Raw genomic sequence first — 17,189 nt, 5'->3', positions numbered from 1 at the left:
CACACACACACACACACACACACACAGGTTTGATGGGGTAGCAGAGGTAAACTCTGGATATCTAATAATGTAGGTTCACTGGAAAGAGTCCTCATTGTATATGCTGTTAGAACAAAAATGTAGACAGGCAGCTCTCCGTTTTACCTATAGCAGAAGTCTAGGCCAAACCAAACTCATTGCCATCGAGTCAGCTCCGGCAGAGCAACCCTGTAGGACAGGGCAGAGCTGCCCTGGATGCTGCTGAGACGGTAGCTCTTTACAGAAGTTGAAAGCCTCATCTTTCTCCCATAGACCTAGCTGGTGGTTTTGAACTGCTGACCTTGAGGTTAGCAGACCAATGTGTAATCCCTACATCATCAGGGCTCCAGAAAAGTCTGGGCCGACTAGGTCTACTGAGTATATAAGAAAAATTTACTCTTGGTCTGGTCTATAAAATGTAAAGCTTTAGAACTTGAAGTAAGATTTTAGTATTATTTAAGTATTTGCTTTTTCCAGATTGTCTCTGGAAATATTCATGTCTGTTAGGAGTACTTGGTTGGCACACATGATGAAGTGCTCAACTACTGGCCTAAACTGCAGTGGGTCGTTCCCACCCAGAGACTCCCCAGGAGACAGAACTGGTGATCCGATTCGGAACCCCCAAAGCCTTGGACAGACCGCTTGTACTCTGCACCCCTGGGGTCACCATGAGCTGGAATAGACTCTAGCAATAATGACAACACAGAGACATTGTTCTTGCTGATTATGGGACTGCAGAAATGACTTGAGAACTGCATTGCAATTAAGGGACAGGGAATATGAATATCTAAGTGGGATAAATTCAACAGAATGGAGGAGGAGACCTGGTGGTGTAGAGGTTACAGATTGGGCTATCATCTCCAGGTCCGCAATTCAAAACAACCAGCCTCTCCTCTGGAAGAAAGGAGGGCTTTCTACCCAGGGAAAGGAGTTAGTCTCAGAAACTCACGGGGCAGTTGTATGCCCCATAGGGCCACTATGAGTCCGCATTGATTGATGGCAGTGAGGTGTTTGGTTGGGAGAACTTTGATAGAGGAATGCAATGGGTTCACCTGTGAGACCATGCTGCTTGATACTTGACACAACTGAAAACAGTTTTCTAATGAAACTACGTCACCAAATTAATGAAGTAGCTTAAAATCACCATACCTGGAGTGTAAAACAGGACACAGACCAGACATTCATGGGTCTTGTTTCCTTTTTGTTTCATGCTTCCATGTTTTATGTTACTGTTTACATGTAAAACTTTGTTTTACAGTTAGTTGTTTTTTTAAAAATCGTTTTATTGGGGGCTCTTACAACTCTTGTTATAATCCAAACATCATTTGTATCTGACATATTCGTACATATGTTCCATCGTTCTTTTCTAGACATTTACTTTCCATTGAGCCCTTGGGATCAGTTCCTCATCGCCCCCCCCCCCCCTCATGGCCCCTTGATAGATTGTAGATTGTTAATTGTTTTCAAAATATTTTTTTTACCTGCCTCTTTTATTTCAGTTGAGCAGAAAATGACTTGTGGGCTAGCTGTTATAGTCAGAGTTTGTTTGAAGGCAAGCCTGTTAATGGTCAGAAGGAATTCAGTGAGGGCTTAACCCACATGGGGAATCTACGTGGATTTGGGGTTTTCACTGTTATCTGTAGCCTTCTGCAAACCTGGTGCTCCGAATTTGAGCTCTACTCAGGAGGCCCCACACGAGGTTCATTTTTGAAGACCCATCCTCTTTGTGTAAGTACCTTTCTTGATCACTGTCTGCTTTTTTTTAGTCTTTGTACACTTCCCCATGGATCACAATGGATGATGGAAAACAATAGTGTTCTAGAGAAATGAGCCTGTACTTAGAACAGCTATTGTGGTGTTTTTAATCTGCTCAGTGACCTCATGTAGAGATAAAGTGAAATAAATATTGCAGTCCTGAGGATGTAATTTCCTAAAGAAGATTGTCTCTGAGTCTCTGTGGGGAGTCTTTTATTAGTAATGGTGAATATAAAAATCAGTGGTTGCGGGAAAGAAATGGCGCTAATGTTTTTTACATGATGTAGGGTTTCCGAGCCATTTCCTTGTCAATCAGTAATCTCACCCTTGGGAAGAAGACACCAGCATTGCTAAATTTTCACATATAGTACCCAGTACAACCTTTGAACAGATATTTATTTATGGTTAAGGGGAGGTGGTAGTGAAGGGGTTATAAAAATATACCAAAGCATGGTTTCTTCTGGGGCTTCAAAATGATTCGTGCCCAACTCAACAAACCAAACTCACTGAGCTGCCCCTGTGAGTTTCCGTGACTGTAAGTCATTACTGGCACATCAAAATGATCAAAAACTCCAAAGTTTAACATTTGAGTGATGTGGACTGATGACTAGTACGTTGGTGCTTAAATTGTCACCATTAGGCGGGTGGAAGGCTGTCATTTACAGATCCAGTTTTGAGTCTCCATCAAATTCTTTCTTGCCTTTCACTGGCAATGCGAATAGGTTGGGTTGGCTGGCTAAGTCGAAGGACTGCAGTCCTTCTGTGACCGAAACAGGAGGCTGTCTATTCCCATGAAGATGTATACCTTCAGGAATCCACAGGAGGAGTTTCATTCTGCCCTATAAGGCCTCCATGAGTCAGAATTCACTTGGAGGCAGTGAGTTTTGAGTGAGTGAGTAAGCTCTGCGCTCGGGCAGAGTGATTAGAAAGTGGATTGATACCACGGCTAACCATTCCAGAGGTCAGCCTAGCCCTTCAGGACTTGTTTGGTGTGACCTTGATGGAGTACATTGGTCTGCACCCTCTTGAGTCACATCCTGACTGCCTTAGTAGAAAGGCCCTGAACCAATCTTGTAAGCTTTTCTCCCTTGAATAATATACTTGCCTCAGTCGTAGTCCCATTCCTGCTTCTGTGGTCTGCCTGCAAGTGTGATGTGTTGATTCGACCTTTGTGAGTTGCCTTGGCACTTTCGTGGCCTGTGGAATTGGTGTCTCCTGTAGACCCTGGAATGCCATTATGGCCTAGTGCTAATGGTCTCCTTCATCCACATGAATCATCTTTGTCTTTGTCCTGTTTAAGACTTAATGACTGTGTCTCCATAATTATATCTGGATTTTGGGTCTCTTTTGTGCCCCACAATATCAGAATGGACAAATGACAGAGGCAACTCCTGGAAGGAGAGACTCAGAAAAGATACCATGAGTCCTTTCAAGAGTCTGATGCTGGAGACTGGACTGTGGCCAGGCCTGCAGAAGGGCACACATTCCAAAGCCACCTTTGAGTGGGCACTGTGGCTTCCGATTCTGTGAGTCAAGCAGCTGGGCTGCTCTGCACCACCCCCTGCCCTTGTCCTCTTGGAGGCAGGTTGACTGTGCTCCCAAAGAGGGACAGTAAGGTGTTTACTGGCCATTTTTCTGGTCAGTTTTAGTTCTGGACATCCCCATTTTACAAAGGGTTTGCTTCAGTTTTGCTTCATTGGCCATCAAACTTTGGAAAACTGGTTTTAAAGTCCTCCTTTCTTCTTTAGAGGCTTTTTTGTTGTAAGTATTCTCCATCTGAAGTCCTTTCTCTCTGGTAAACAAGCGGCCATCTACCTCAGACGCAATAAAGTCCACATGGAAGAAGCACACCAGCCTGTGAGATCATGAGGTGTCAAAGGGATCAGGCATCATCAGAACAGAAAAATCATTTCATTGTGAATGGGGGTGTGTGTATGGAGTGGAGACCCAAAGCCCATTGGTAGGCCACTGGACATCCCCTTACAGAAGGGTCACTGGGAGGAGACGAGCCAGTCAGGGTGAAATGTAGCAACAATGAAAAATGCAACTTTCCTTTAGTTCCTAAATGCTTCCTTCCTCCCCCACTATCATGATTCCAATTCTATCTTACAAATCTGGCTAGACCAGAGGATGTACACTGGTACAGATAGGAACTGGAAACAGGGGATTCAGGGCGGATGATCCCTTCAGGACCAGTGGTGAGAGTGGTGATACTGGGAAGGTGGAGGAAGGGTAGGTTGGAAAGGGAACCGATTACAAGGATCTACATGGAACCTCCTCCCTGGGGGACGGACCACAGAAAAGTGGGTGAGGGGAGACGTTGGACGGTACAACAAAATGATTTATAAATTATCAAGGGTTCATGAAGGAGGGGGGAGCAGGGAGGGAGGGGTAAAAATGAGGAGCTAATGCTGGGGGCTTAAGCAGAGAGTGGATGTTTTGAGAATGATCAGGGCAATGAGTGTACAAGTGTGCTTTACACAATTAATGTATGTATGTATTGTGATAAGAGTTGTATGAGCTCCTAATGAAATAATTTTTTAAAGTCCTTTCTCCCAGCCCAAAAGCCCCTCGATTTATTTTTTTATTTCATCTCAGAATAAAGTTGTTCTGCGTTGCTAGCGGTTTCTTGTATGTTTTTATATACGTTACCAACTGCTATTGAATCCCTTCTGAGTCATAATGGCTACATATATATTAAAATGGAATTATGCCGAATAGGGTTTTCAGTGGCTGAGTTTCCTAAAGTAATTACCAGGCATATTTTGTTTAAGGTACTTCAGGAAGGACTGCTGGGCTCGACCGTTTGAACATTTGGTTGGCAATCAATTATTAACCATTGGTAACACCCAGCAACTTCATTTTTTATGTACAGCTTGTGATTCATGCTGTGGAAGATTTTTGGATACTAGTGATTGGTGGACGGTTACTACTTCCTTTAGGTGTTGTCATCATACCATCTGGTGACCTGACCTACCACATTGAATCCAAGCATGTCCTGTAGACTCAGTATCATCCTGACATTGCCTTCAATTCCTCTTAGTTTTTCATCGATACTTGGTATACCCGTGAGATATTCCTAAGGAAGGGTTCTCCGTTTTCCATTTATTCTCTGTATGTTTTGGAATAATTGTCCTTTGTGAACGACTTAATAAATAAATAAATAAGAAAGAAAGGAAGAACTAGCATTTCTGGTAATGCATTTTTTAAGTGTGCCTACTGAGAAAACTTCCAAGGAGACCTAGTGGTGCATCGGTTAAGTGCTCAACTGCTAACTGAAAGGTCAAGGGTTTGAACGCCCCAGCTGGTGCACTTGAGAACAGCCCTGGCAAGGTGCTCCCGTGAGGATTACAGCCTAGGAGCCTTATGGGCCAGCTCCACTCGGTCATGCAGGGTCATGATGAGTCTGAATCTGCCCAACAGCACACAACAGTATAACCACATCAACAAACCTGCTGTCACCACACAGGCAGCAGAACATGTGAGGCAGAAGCAACATTGACCGGCAGCGAGGACTGCTCATTTTGTGCTGGGAGCACCATATTGATTGTGAACATTTGCAGTAGTTCTCAACCTGTGGGTCGCGACCCCTTTGGGGTCTAAGGACCCTTTCACAGGGGTCGCCTGATTCATCACAGTAGCAAAATGACAGTGATGAAGTAGCAACAAAAATGATTTTATGGTTGGGGGTTCCCACAATATGAGGAACTGTATTAAAGGGTCGCAGCATTAGAACGGTTGAGAACCACTGGCTTAGAAGAAGGACTGATATCGTTTGCCTTAGTGGAAACTGCTGGGTGGTGAAGGCTGAACAGGAGTTATTTGGCTGGGAGGGGAGAAAGAAATGAGCCATGTGTGAGAGAGGTCTAGAGGGATGCCTTGGATCGCAGAGCATATTTAGGAAGCTGGGAGTCGCCCAGGATGGCTGTTGGCTAGGGCAAGTGGGGTGGTGTGACAGGACAGAATTGCCTTCCAGCCGGGAGCCAGGGTATGATGAACAGAGGATTGTGCATCATCTGGAAAGATGAGTGTTCCAGATGGTATACTTGGTACCTGTCTGTTGTACCAGAGTTTTTCTCCCTTATATTGGTTAGTCCAGTATTTTCGAAGACAATTACCTTCCTATTTCCCTTTGAATCTCTCCCCAAAGAAACATCCTAAAACTCTGGTAACCATGCGAATTTGCCTGGGTGAGCTTTTAGTTGTAGGCAGCTTCAGATACACTTCACCAATGCTTGGTGTTCATTTTGCCCTGGTGCTGTTCTGGCAAGAATGATGTCTAGCCAGAAAGTCAGCCTCTCTAAGTCTGTTTGACAAGAATGCTGCGTTTCTGGCAAATGTAAGGTCTGCCTGGCACACATTTCCCAGCACTGACTCTGTTAGAGGTGTTCCATTTGGGGCAGCAATGTGTTGCCTCAGTCACCGGTGTCTTGGCAAAGGGTAGCAGTCTGAAGCGGTGTGCTGTAGATAACATACCTCACTACTCAGTCCCTTGTCCTGTCAACATTTGACACGACACTAACCACATCACAAGGAAAAGAGACCCACCCCCTGGCCACTGTGGCTTCGAGAGGAATGGGGAAGCGTAAAGATTGACTCTTCTTTGGTGATTGGGCTCGTCCTCTGTGCACATATCAACAGAGGGAGATTTTCTTGGGAACCTAACGTGAGGGGCTAGTGGAGTTGGTGGGGTACATGCAGCTTCCGTAAGCATACTTTCTGCTTTAAGGATTTTGGATGAGAGGGGCCAAGAGAATTATCCCCAGAAATGAGGAACTTCTTTGAAAAAGTGAGAAATACTGAAAGCACTGTGTATGGGCGGAAGAATAAAGGACTCTATCTTGGAAGAAGACCGCGTACTCCTTAGGAGAAAGGTTGGTGGGACTTCATCTCATGTACTGTGGACGTGTTAATCGGGGTGACCCGTCCCTTGAGAAGGACATCATGCTTGATAAAGTGGAGGGCTGTGAAACGAAGGTGGCTCTCAGGGATAGGAGGTGACCGTGGCTGCAACAATTGTGCGGGTGGCATATGGCCCAGGCATTGTTTTGATCTGTTTAAAGATGGCCTCAGGGTAATAGTTTTGGGGTGCTAGCCCATCTCAATGATTCCAGAATATCTGGGTTTTTGTTAGTCTGGGTAGACTAGAAAAACAAATCGAGGGAGACTCATGTATGTATATAAGAAAAAGCTTTATATAAAGAGTAATTGTGCATTAAGAACTCATCTCAGCCCAGTCTAGATCAAGTCCAAAAGTCCGATATTAGCACATATGCCCAATTCCAGTCTATAAATTCCTCTTCAGACTCACACAACACATACAATGACACCAAATGCAGGAAGATCACAGGCCAGTGGGTGGAAAGTCTTGTGGATCCATTGGCAGTGGAAGCATCTCAGAGCTGGCGTGGGTCTCCATTTGCCTCCTCCAGCTCCAGGGCTCTGGCTCCATCAACATACCCCCATGTGACTTGTCAACAGGAATGTCTAGCAGAGAGAGTGTGTGTCCTGCCTCCAGGGAGGAAGACAGGAGTTCCCAAAATTCTCAGGAGAAGACCATTCCCACACTGAGGCTTCATTGGCTATCACTTGATTGACAGGCTAGACTCCACCCCTTCTTCAAGTTGACAGGAGATTATGTCACTGCCACAGAAATCTTCTGTGGAATTTTTAATAACAAAATTCAAGACTAAGAAGAAAGAATTTCTTCCTTTCTTTTTGTTTTAAACATTTTAAAAGTGTATATTAGTAGGAGTTTACATTTTTTAAAAGGTTTTATTAGGGGCTCATACAACTCTTATCACAATCCATACATATACATACATCAATTGTATAAAGTACATGTACATTCTTTGCCCTAATTTTCTTTTCTTTTCTTACATTTTATTAGGGACTCATACAACTCTTATCACAATCCATACATATACATACATCAATTGTGTAAAGCACATTTGTACATTCATTGCCCTCATCATTCTCAAAACATTTGCTCTCCACTCAAGCCCCTGGTATCAGGTCCTCTTTTTTCCCTCTCCCTCCCCAATCCCCACTTCCTCATGAACCCTTGATAATTTATAAATTATTATTTTGTCATATCTTGCTCTGTCCCATGTCTCCCTTCCCCCACTTTTCTGTTGTATGTCCCCCAGGGAGGAGGTCACATATAGATCCTTGAAATAAGTTCCCCTTTTCCACCCACCCTCCCTATGCCCTCCCAGTATCACCACTCATACCCCTGGTCCTGAGAGGATCATCCGCCCTGGCTTCCCTGTGTTTCCGTTTCCCATCTGTACCAGTGTACATCCTCTGGTCTAGTCAGACTTGCAAGGTAGGATTCGGACCATGGTAGTGGGAGTGGGGGAAGGAAGCATTTAGGAACTAGAGGAAAGTTGTATTTTTCAAAGTTGCTACATCACACCCTGACTGTCTCATCTCCTCCCCAAGACCCTTCTGTAAGGGGATGTCCAGTGGCCTACAAATGGGCTTTGGGTCTCCACTCCACACTCCCACTCATTCACTGTGGTAAGATTTTTTTGTTCTGATGATGCCTGATACCTGATCCCTTGACACCTTGTGATCGCACAGGCTGGTGTGCTTCTTCCATGTGGGCTTTGTTGCTTCTGAGCTAGATGGCCACTTGTTTACCTTCAAGCCTTTAAGACCCCAGACGCTATATCTTTTGATAGCTGGGCACCATCATCTTTCTTCGCCACATTTGCTTATGCACCCATTTGCCTTTAGCAGTCGTATCAGGGAGGTGAGCACACAATGATATGATTTTTTTGTTCTTTGATGCCTGATAACTGATCCCTCCAGCACCTCTTGGTCACACAGGCTGATGTGCTTCTTCCATGTGGACTTTATTGCTTCTGAGCCAGATGACTGCTTGTTTACCTTCAAGCCTTTAAGACTCCAGACGCTATCTCTTTTGATAGCCAGGCACCATCAACTTTCTTCACCACATTTAGTTGTTCACCCACTTTGTCTTCAGTGGTGTGTTGGGAAGGTTAGCATCATAGAATGTCAATTTAATTGAAGAAAGTATTCTTGCATTGAGGGAGTACTTGAGTGGAGGTCCAATGTCCCTCTGCTACCTTAATACTAACCTTATAAACATATGCACATAGATCTATTTCCCCATTCTCATGTATAAATATATTTGCATGTGTACATGTCTTTATCTAGAGTTTACATTTTGAACCATCGACTTGTGTTCAAGAGTTTAAAGCACTCGTCAATCCTCCCAATAGTTTACCCTTCTCTTCACTCACTCTTTGATTTCTGTTCTCCATAGTCTAGCCCACTGCTTCACCTTCCCTCTCTTGCCACTGCCCTCAACACACACACACACACACACACACACACACACACACCCCACTCCCAAGTCTGTTCCCTTTGGTGTGAAAGTCTTTATCACCCCCCCCCCCTTCTAACTGGCCTCATAACATATGCCCTTCTGTGATTGGCTTATTTCACGGAGTGTAGTATTCGCCCAGCAGCTTCCTCTCTTGTTAGTTTTACTCAGTTATTGCCGTGGAAGATGGAGGGACAGGATGCTCCGTGCTGACGTGAGGAGCAGAGCTGGATTCACAGGGCTTAGCATGGGCCTTACGGGAATGTCTGTTCTGGTCTCCACACTGGGTCCAGGTGCCCATAGCCCCACAAGATGGACCGCTTTCCCTTCTGTGGATGAAGGTTCTGAGGTCACACAGCAAGCACGCTTCTTCTGGCGTCTTCAGTGCATGGTCTTTGAGCTCGTAGTGCCATCGGAGTCAGCGTGGTAGAGTGGGGATTTGAGCTGCTGCCCTAGGAGTTTGCGCACATTGGAACTATCAGAGCAGTCTGGGGATCTGCCGGGCTCTACCCCTCCTGCCTGAGGAGCTTGTTGGAACTGAGAGTCTTGCAAGCGACCTGGAATGTGCAGGATCTGACAAAGTCCCCTGTGTCCATTTGGAAACCACTGTCATCTTTTCCTGTCTGTCAACGGCTGCACAGAGTTCTCAGAGGTACAGATGCTGTGCTTGCTCAGCTGCTCAGCCAAAGGCTGGAAGTTCTGGTTGGGTTTACAGCAACTTTTTCTTTTTGGGGGGAGGGAGGATGGAATACTATGCCAGTTTTACAATTTTTGAACGTCATTTCTCCACTTACCCATCTATCGGCCTGTCTAGGGCCTGTTTTATCTGTGCTGTTAGAAGGTGGAAATTTTAGGTAGCTGGATATGGGGTTGTTGCTCTCCAAGCCTAGGGGCGCCCCTACAGGAAGTTGGAAGCTGATAAAGGCTAAAGGGCATGAGCCAATTTAGGCCCCGAGCTAGGGGGACAGTACACCCAGGTGGGTGATACATCTCAGTGGGCCCCAATCTAGGCCAGGTGGGCTTAATTCAGCCAATGGGGTCAACCAGCAATGTGGACCACACCTCCCAGTGGAAGGTCCTAAAAAAGGCTGAACTGGAAGATCACCCTCTCTTTTCCAGCCCTGGGGCTCTCTGTTGACTCTGTTTGTTGCTTGGAATTTGTAGCCTGGGAGCATAGAGGTGGTAAATGACCACCTGGGGCTCCTAGACCACCTGGGGGGCTGGGGTGGGGGTAGGGTGGGGACAGTAAAGGGTTCAAAAAAGAAAGTGGAGGGGGTTTATGTGATGAGATTTTTAACTCCCTGTTACATTGGGACCTGGAATTCCTTCCACATTTTACTTAATTTTCCTGCCATAATGCTGCTGCTGCTGCTGAATGCAGTACTAACAAACGCAGTAAACAATCCAAACAAACTCATTTCCAGGGAGTCAGTTCCAACTCTTGGCTGTTCCTATTGGACAGAGATGCTGCATAGGGTCTCTGACCCTTTTCAGAAGCAGACAGACACATCTTCAGCTCGTGTAGTAGCTGGTGAGCTTGAACCACCAACACAACAGTTAGCATAGTGCCTAACCCCTGTGCCATCAAGACTCCTTCATCTTCAGTAGTGATGCATACTTAATCATTCATCGTATTCAATCAAGATAGGAGTAGTTAAAGTTTGCTTATTTCATTTAATCTTTATGCCAGTTCTATAAAATAAATACCATTATTATTTAATCTTCAGCCCTCCTCCCCCTTTTCTCCCCCCTCCCCACCCCCAACACATCATGTTTTAAAATTTTTAAGTTGAGGAAACAAGCGTGTAAGCTCAAGCCACATAGCTCATAGTAAGTGCTAGGTTTGGGATCTAAACCTTATGAAGTTTGACTCCAGAGCCCACGTACAGGATTCAGTGCTGGCTAAGGGCTCAGATGCCTGTGGGCCTGGCAGGGCCTGTAGATGAATGAAATAAGCCAGTAGACACAATAGGGAGGCAGGGGGGTCGATCGGGGGTGGTGAGGTGACTGTGGTCTTGCCCTATCCCTGGATGGACCCATTCACTAATGGTTGGCAGGCTCAAATTCAGCCCAATGCACTCACATTCCTCCCCACCCCCCGCAACCCCCAAGACCTAACATTGGAAAACTGTATTGGAAATACCTTGATTTTTCAAATGCTGGAAACAGATTCTTTAAATAAAGCTGTCCAGACCAGACTGCAAGCAGCGGTTTAGACGTTTTGCTTAGGGCAGACTCTGCAGAATCTAGAAAGGGGGTCTACCACAAGGGTCTGTGAAATAGAAACATGGAAGTCTGGGCCGCATTCCATTCTCAGGTTGCCACATTTCCTATTCTCCTCTTTACTACCTGCCCCAACTATCTTTTAGGTCTTCTAACTTCCTACCCCTGACCAGACCATCTTTCAGTTAGATGTGGTGTGAAGTGTACTTCAGAGGTCAAAATGCTTCTGGTTTGACTCTGTGGTTAGACTGGGTTTCTTCTTATTATTATTTAAATTTTGATAAATTAGACACAGTAAATGATAAATGCATATATGGATGTGTTTACCCATTTTGACATGCACAGTTCTGTCACATTGTTACATTAGGACCAGGAGGCTTGTTTACTGTTGAGTAGCAATAGTACATCTGAGGTCTGAGATTTACATCCGAGATGGCAAGGTTTCTACAAATGCATATGGTGACCTTTACGTGTAAGGATGTGTACAATAACATTACTAACTTGTGGTCACAGTGTGAGGAGCCCCGGTGGCATCCTGTTTCTGAACTGCTAACTGCAAGGTCGGCAGTTTGAAATCACCAGCCAGCTCCATGGGAAAAACATGGGGCTTTCTATTCCTGTAAAGAGTTACAGTTGCAGAAATTAACCAGGGTAGTTCTTCCCGGTCCTACAGGGTCACTGGGAGCAATCCTCGACTCAGTGGCAGTGAGTTTGAATTTTGGTTTGATTGTAGCCTGCGAAAACCTCCCCATGACCTTGTCCTATCCTTCAAAGAGAAGCAAAGAGGTGTTCCAACCAACCTGCCTCACGGAGTCAACGAAGGATCAGAAACTGATGCTGGGAACCCCGGCCTCTGGCTTTTAACTGCTTTGTGAACAACAGATCATTCATTCTTGGAGTGGTGATTTTGTCCTGGCCGAAATTTAGAGTCATCCAGATAAAGTACAGGTCATCCTGTATCCAAACCAGCCAGGGGCAGCTGAGTCAACCCTGACATGTTGATAGCATCAGAAGAGAAATGAGCTCCATAGGGTTTGAAGCTGCTGCCAGGCCTTTTTGCTTCGATTCTTTCTTCTGGTGGATTGCAACATCTCACCAGCAGTACAGCTGCCGCTTACCCTCCTGAGAAAACTCATGGAATCTGGGTGGACTTTTTAGTGAGTCAGAGAAGGGAGGTGAGGTAGGGAATGATGATGCGGATGTGGGCTTCTCTGTAGGAAGCTGAGATCATCTGATGCTGGCAGAATTTAGGGAACTTAGAAAAGAGATCAATTAAATGAACCCCCACCTCACCTCCCAACCCCCCAAAAGAGTGAATGATCCCTCTCTCAGGCGCTCTGGTGGTATGGTGGTTATGTGTTCGGCAGCTAAGCACAGGGTCCACAGTTTGAAACCACCAGCCTTTCTGGGAAGAAAGATGGTGCTTTCTACTCCCGTGAAGAGTTACCATTTTAGAAACGCACGGGGGTGGTCCCACCATGTCCTGTTGGGATGCTGTGCATCGGCGTCAACTCCAGGGCAGTGGACGCGCTCTCTGTCCTCTACGAGCATGCTTACAAACGCTCATGGGAAATGGAGTAGTTCATGGAGGGTGTCCACCAACTTTTTGAGGCCTCTCTTGATTGTGTGTTGGGCCTGACCGGATCAAAATAAAGGTGATAGAATCACCTTGGCAAAAAACCGTTCTCCAAATCCAGGAGAAGCCAAAATGTAACTTTATGATTACCAATTTGTGGTTTTAGGATTAGAAACTACTACAGATTACTCTTGAATACCCCCCCAGCCCCCTATAAGTTTAGTACTAGGTTTATGGGACATGTCATTTTGATGCATTTTGGTTTCCCTGCTGAAAATTACAGAAGCTGTTTACATTTACCTTCTACCCTTTATGCTGACTTGTATCCGTTGAATGAGACAAATGTATGTCCAAATTCATTTTCTTCTAAGCCTCCTAACCTCCAAGTTCTCTGTGTAGTATACCTCTCTCGATGAATACTCATCAATTTGACATGGACGTAGAGTAAGTATTAATCCCAGTACATCGGTTTCATTCACGAAAACATTTCTTCGGCAAGAAATGCAGCCAAAAAGTTCTTAGAAAGTAAACATTAAATGTAAAGACAGAATGCAGCGGAGGTTGCCGTATTGGCCGACCCAAACTACCTTTCCAACACGTTGAATCCAGTATCTCAAATGTCATATGATGTTAAGTATGATAAATGTTATATAAATATACAGTACCGCATAGTTTCCTTTATAAGTTAGTAGTGTACAATTATGTTGTTTTTAAAGAAAATGTGTGGTTGCTTTCACATGTCAATATGATGTGTGTCCATAGAGACAGGTATACAAGAAGTGTCAATAACCAACCAAGTATAAATACACGTGGCCTCCTCCTGACTCAGGATGAATCGGGGGAAAACAGCAAGGGCTCAGCCTCTGCGATGCTCTGTGTTGAGGCCCAATTAACCCTGGCTGCAGCCTGGAAACTGGAGACATTCCTGCCTTTTCATGGTTTCAGTGGCCGAGGGGGAGGGAGGGTCAGGAGGGAGGGTTGTTGAGGTATTGTGAGCCACTGGGTTAATGGTTAGCCCCTGGTAACATGCCAGACATAACACCTGCTCTTGGATGAAACCTACTGCTTTTAATGAATAATGGTTAACTTTTCCTTATGTCTCACTAAGACCTTATACCTTCTGCTTTTTTTCTAAAAAAGTAATATGTGGGGGTTATGAAGTTTGGGGTTTAATTTTCCCTTTTGCAAAAAAAAAAGTTTCTGTGCCATAGACGTTGTACAACTCGCATCCTACAAGGAGAGCAGCTGGTTCCTATGCAGTTTGCCATCTTTGGGAACTAGTGGGGTGATTGCTACCAAATTTTCATTTAATTTGATCCCAGATGTGAAGTTCGAGATCATTGTAGAATGGCCCTTCTGCAGAACACGGCGGTGGGTGGGGGGACGGACGGACCGACAATAACATTGCTGTTGTTTGCAGACCTGCCCTTCTTTGCTCTGCTGTTCATACAGCGGCACACTGTTATACATGGGGACCGTCATCTGGGCTGCAAAAAGATGATGGAAAAAAGATACAAATAAAAGGAGCAAGTAACATATGTGGCTTTTGTCTTCTGACAGGGGCTGCTCCGGGCGGGCTGAACGAGCTGACCGCTGCTGCTGACCCCCAAGTTGACTTCTCAGAGAGCCGCTGCATTCCTGGTTAATGAGCCAACCAGCAGGTAAGTCACCTGGCAGAATCCTGTCACCCCGAAGATGCATGTTCTATTTTTCCACTTCTTGTGTCCCAACTACAGCTTCCGGTTTTCTTGCCGGCCTGAAAACATTCTGGAAACATTAGAAATAGCTGTTATACATTTAAACATTTGGTAGAAAATCGCGTCTTGTGTGTTCCGAGTAGTTTGTGATTATGGAGTGAGGGAGTCCACACTCGTTATCCCGGTCTCATTTCCGTTCCTCGCAGGCCTCTAGCTCAGGAAATGCCCGTACCTTCTGTCCTCACTGCGCCTCAGACTCAGTGTTTGAACCCGCAGCTGCTTCCTGGGAAGCGCGTGGCATCAGCCTCTGTAAAGAGCGCTGTAAAGGTCTTACAGGCTGCTGGGTGCAGGACTGGACGCGATGGCCAGGGCACCTTCTGGTGCTCTCTCAGGTAATGGCTGTGGGCATGCAGTGGCCAAGGGCTCTTGCGCTGTCTCTCTGGGCTTAGATTTACTTCAGAGTTATCTGTGCATCCCCTGAGCTGACGGTTCAGTCAGGGCTAGAATCTTTTTTGCCTATTACATACTATTTAAGTTAAAAAAAAGGGGGGGGGGGATGCTGGTTTCTGTTTTGTAGCCGAATGTCTTGAGAAAGTTCTACAGACTACTGCGTGTCAGGTTCAGCCTTCTGTACCACGCTGTGAGGCTGGCCACTCCACCGCTGGCCATCAGGAATCCTTTGACAGCCTCCTTGGCTATTGCTCAGTTGCTTCTGATTTGACCTCGCTTTGAGGTTTGACACTGAATTTTAAAGCACTGTCTTCTTATATCCTCTCAAGGGCCCTTTTTGGGCTGTGGCCTTGCACTGTGTTTTGTGGGGGTCCTCCTGCTGGTAATCAGTCTCATAAAGGTTTGCCCTAGTGTGTAGTCCTCCTCTGCCTCTAGTCCTCTGCTGTCCTTTCACTGGTTTCCCTGGGGCAGTTGAGAGCCGCACCCAAGACAGATGTGTAAAGCTTATCTGGAACTCTGAAGCACCCAAGACAGATGTGTAAAGCTTATCTGGAACTCTTAAGCACCCAAGACAGATGTGTAAAGCTTATCTGGAACTCTGATCTTTGTTGCAGTGGCTCTTAAAATTCCACCAGCTTCCAGACCTCTCCATACAGTTGATCACAAGTCTCTTAAAGGCAAAATGCCTCCAAGAGAAGTCATTGCTGGTCTGCTCTAATTTGCCACTGCTCCTGTATCTGGACCTTGGTGAAGGTGTCCTGTGAAAACTTCATCTGCTTAGCCGACCTCTTCATTATCAAAAGCTGCCAACCTCATCCTGACATTAAGGAAGTTACTTTTTCCTAGCCCAAGCCAGTCTTGCCTGTCCTCCGGCTCAGCATCTATTTTACCTGCAGCGGGAAGTATCGCCAACTTGCAGACACACAGCCCCTCGATGTCCTGGGCTGGTCTAAGACTTGTTTGCCTGTTTATCTCTCCCAGCTGGAGCTTGCTAGAGGTTAGGCCTGCTCCATTGATCACCCATTCCCCAGGGCCTTTCAGAGTATTGCTTTGGGAATACATAATTTAGTTCAGGTTTCTTATTCCATGCTTATTTCATGTGCTGCCCTTTCAGTTCAGAGATGGGCCTGGAAAAGCAGACTGTGGGTTTTTGGGCTCTGTAAACCCTGCTTCTGCCAGTCCTCGAATTGGTGTGCTTCAGGTTGGCCTCAGCAGCATTAGTGGTCGTCCTGATGTTCCGGAAGAACACCCACTTGAGGGCTTCGCTGTAAGGACTACAGGAGGATCATACACCTGAAGCACTCAGGCTAGGTTCCTGGTTTGGCCCTGGACGGAAAGTTCCTCCTCTGGCTCCAGGGTCAAGTCCTGAATCCTCTTGGGTAGAGTGTTGGGTTTGCCCAGGATGAAGGCATAGGGGCGGTACAGCAGGTGCTGCCTACTGTGCTCTAGGGTTGGGAGACTTTCCTCTGGTCTCAAGTTGACCTTTCCACATTTCAGTAACTGGTTGGGGAGGAATCAGGAAGAGAGGACACTGGCAGCACTCGAAGGACCATTTCCAAGTACTGGGGGAAGTACTTGAATTTCCTGACCTTTTCTTACACTGGCAAGAGAACTCTTTGTAGACAAGTGGTAGAGACTCAGACCCCATTGGCTGCTTTGGGCTTCTGGGCCAATCCCAGAGACTCCGTGAAAACATTATTCAACTTTACTTGAGTAAGTGAAGTCAGGAATGTTTGCTGCTGAATGGATAAAAATATTGTACATGCAGAGAAAAAAGACAACCTCTCTATCGCTGCTGAAGTAGTCTACACTCCTGCAGGTAAAAGTGCAAGGGGTACCAGCCCCAAAGCTATATAGTTATTTTATTTTATTTTTATGCAAAACAACCTTATCACCTACAAAGTACTCCCATTATACTTAATATACATTTGTCAAATCTGCGGTTCCATTCTGGGAAAGAGTTTTTCAAACTCCTCTGTTTGCATGGCTGACAGCACCTCCCTCATTTTTTAATTCACTTCTTCTGCATCATCAAATCGTTTTCCTCTCATGTCCCTGTTCATTCATGGAAACAAAAAGAAGGTGCACAGAGTGAGGTCAGGTGTGTAAGATATGT

At 45.6% G+C, this 17,189-nt stretch overlaps 1 protein-coding gene across 2 annotated transcripts in view; it reads left to right on the top strand.

The window, feature by feature from the left end:
• The window catches only part of PTPN14 (protein tyrosine phosphatase non-receptor type 14), a 228,532-nt gene that overhangs the window by 40,236 nt on the left and 171,107 nt on the right, over positions 1-17,189 (top strand). For both annotated transcript variants that reach the window (XM_075530321.1, XM_075530331.1), the window contains exon 2: positions 14,487-14,587. The gene's annotated coding sequence lies outside the window, so the exon portion shown is untranslated. The remainder of the gene's footprint in view (positions 1-14,486; positions 14,588-17,189) is intronic.

This window comes from Tenrec ecaudatus, chromosome 1 (genome assembly GCF_050624435.1).
Source record: "Tenrec ecaudatus isolate mTenEca1 chromosome 1, mTenEca1.hap1, whole genome shotgun sequence".
Classification (NCBI taxonomy): Eukaryota; Metazoa; Chordata; class Mammalia; order Afrosoricida; family Tenrecidae; genus Tenrec; species Tenrec ecaudatus.
This window is presented reverse-complemented; position numbering and strand designations above follow the sequence as displayed.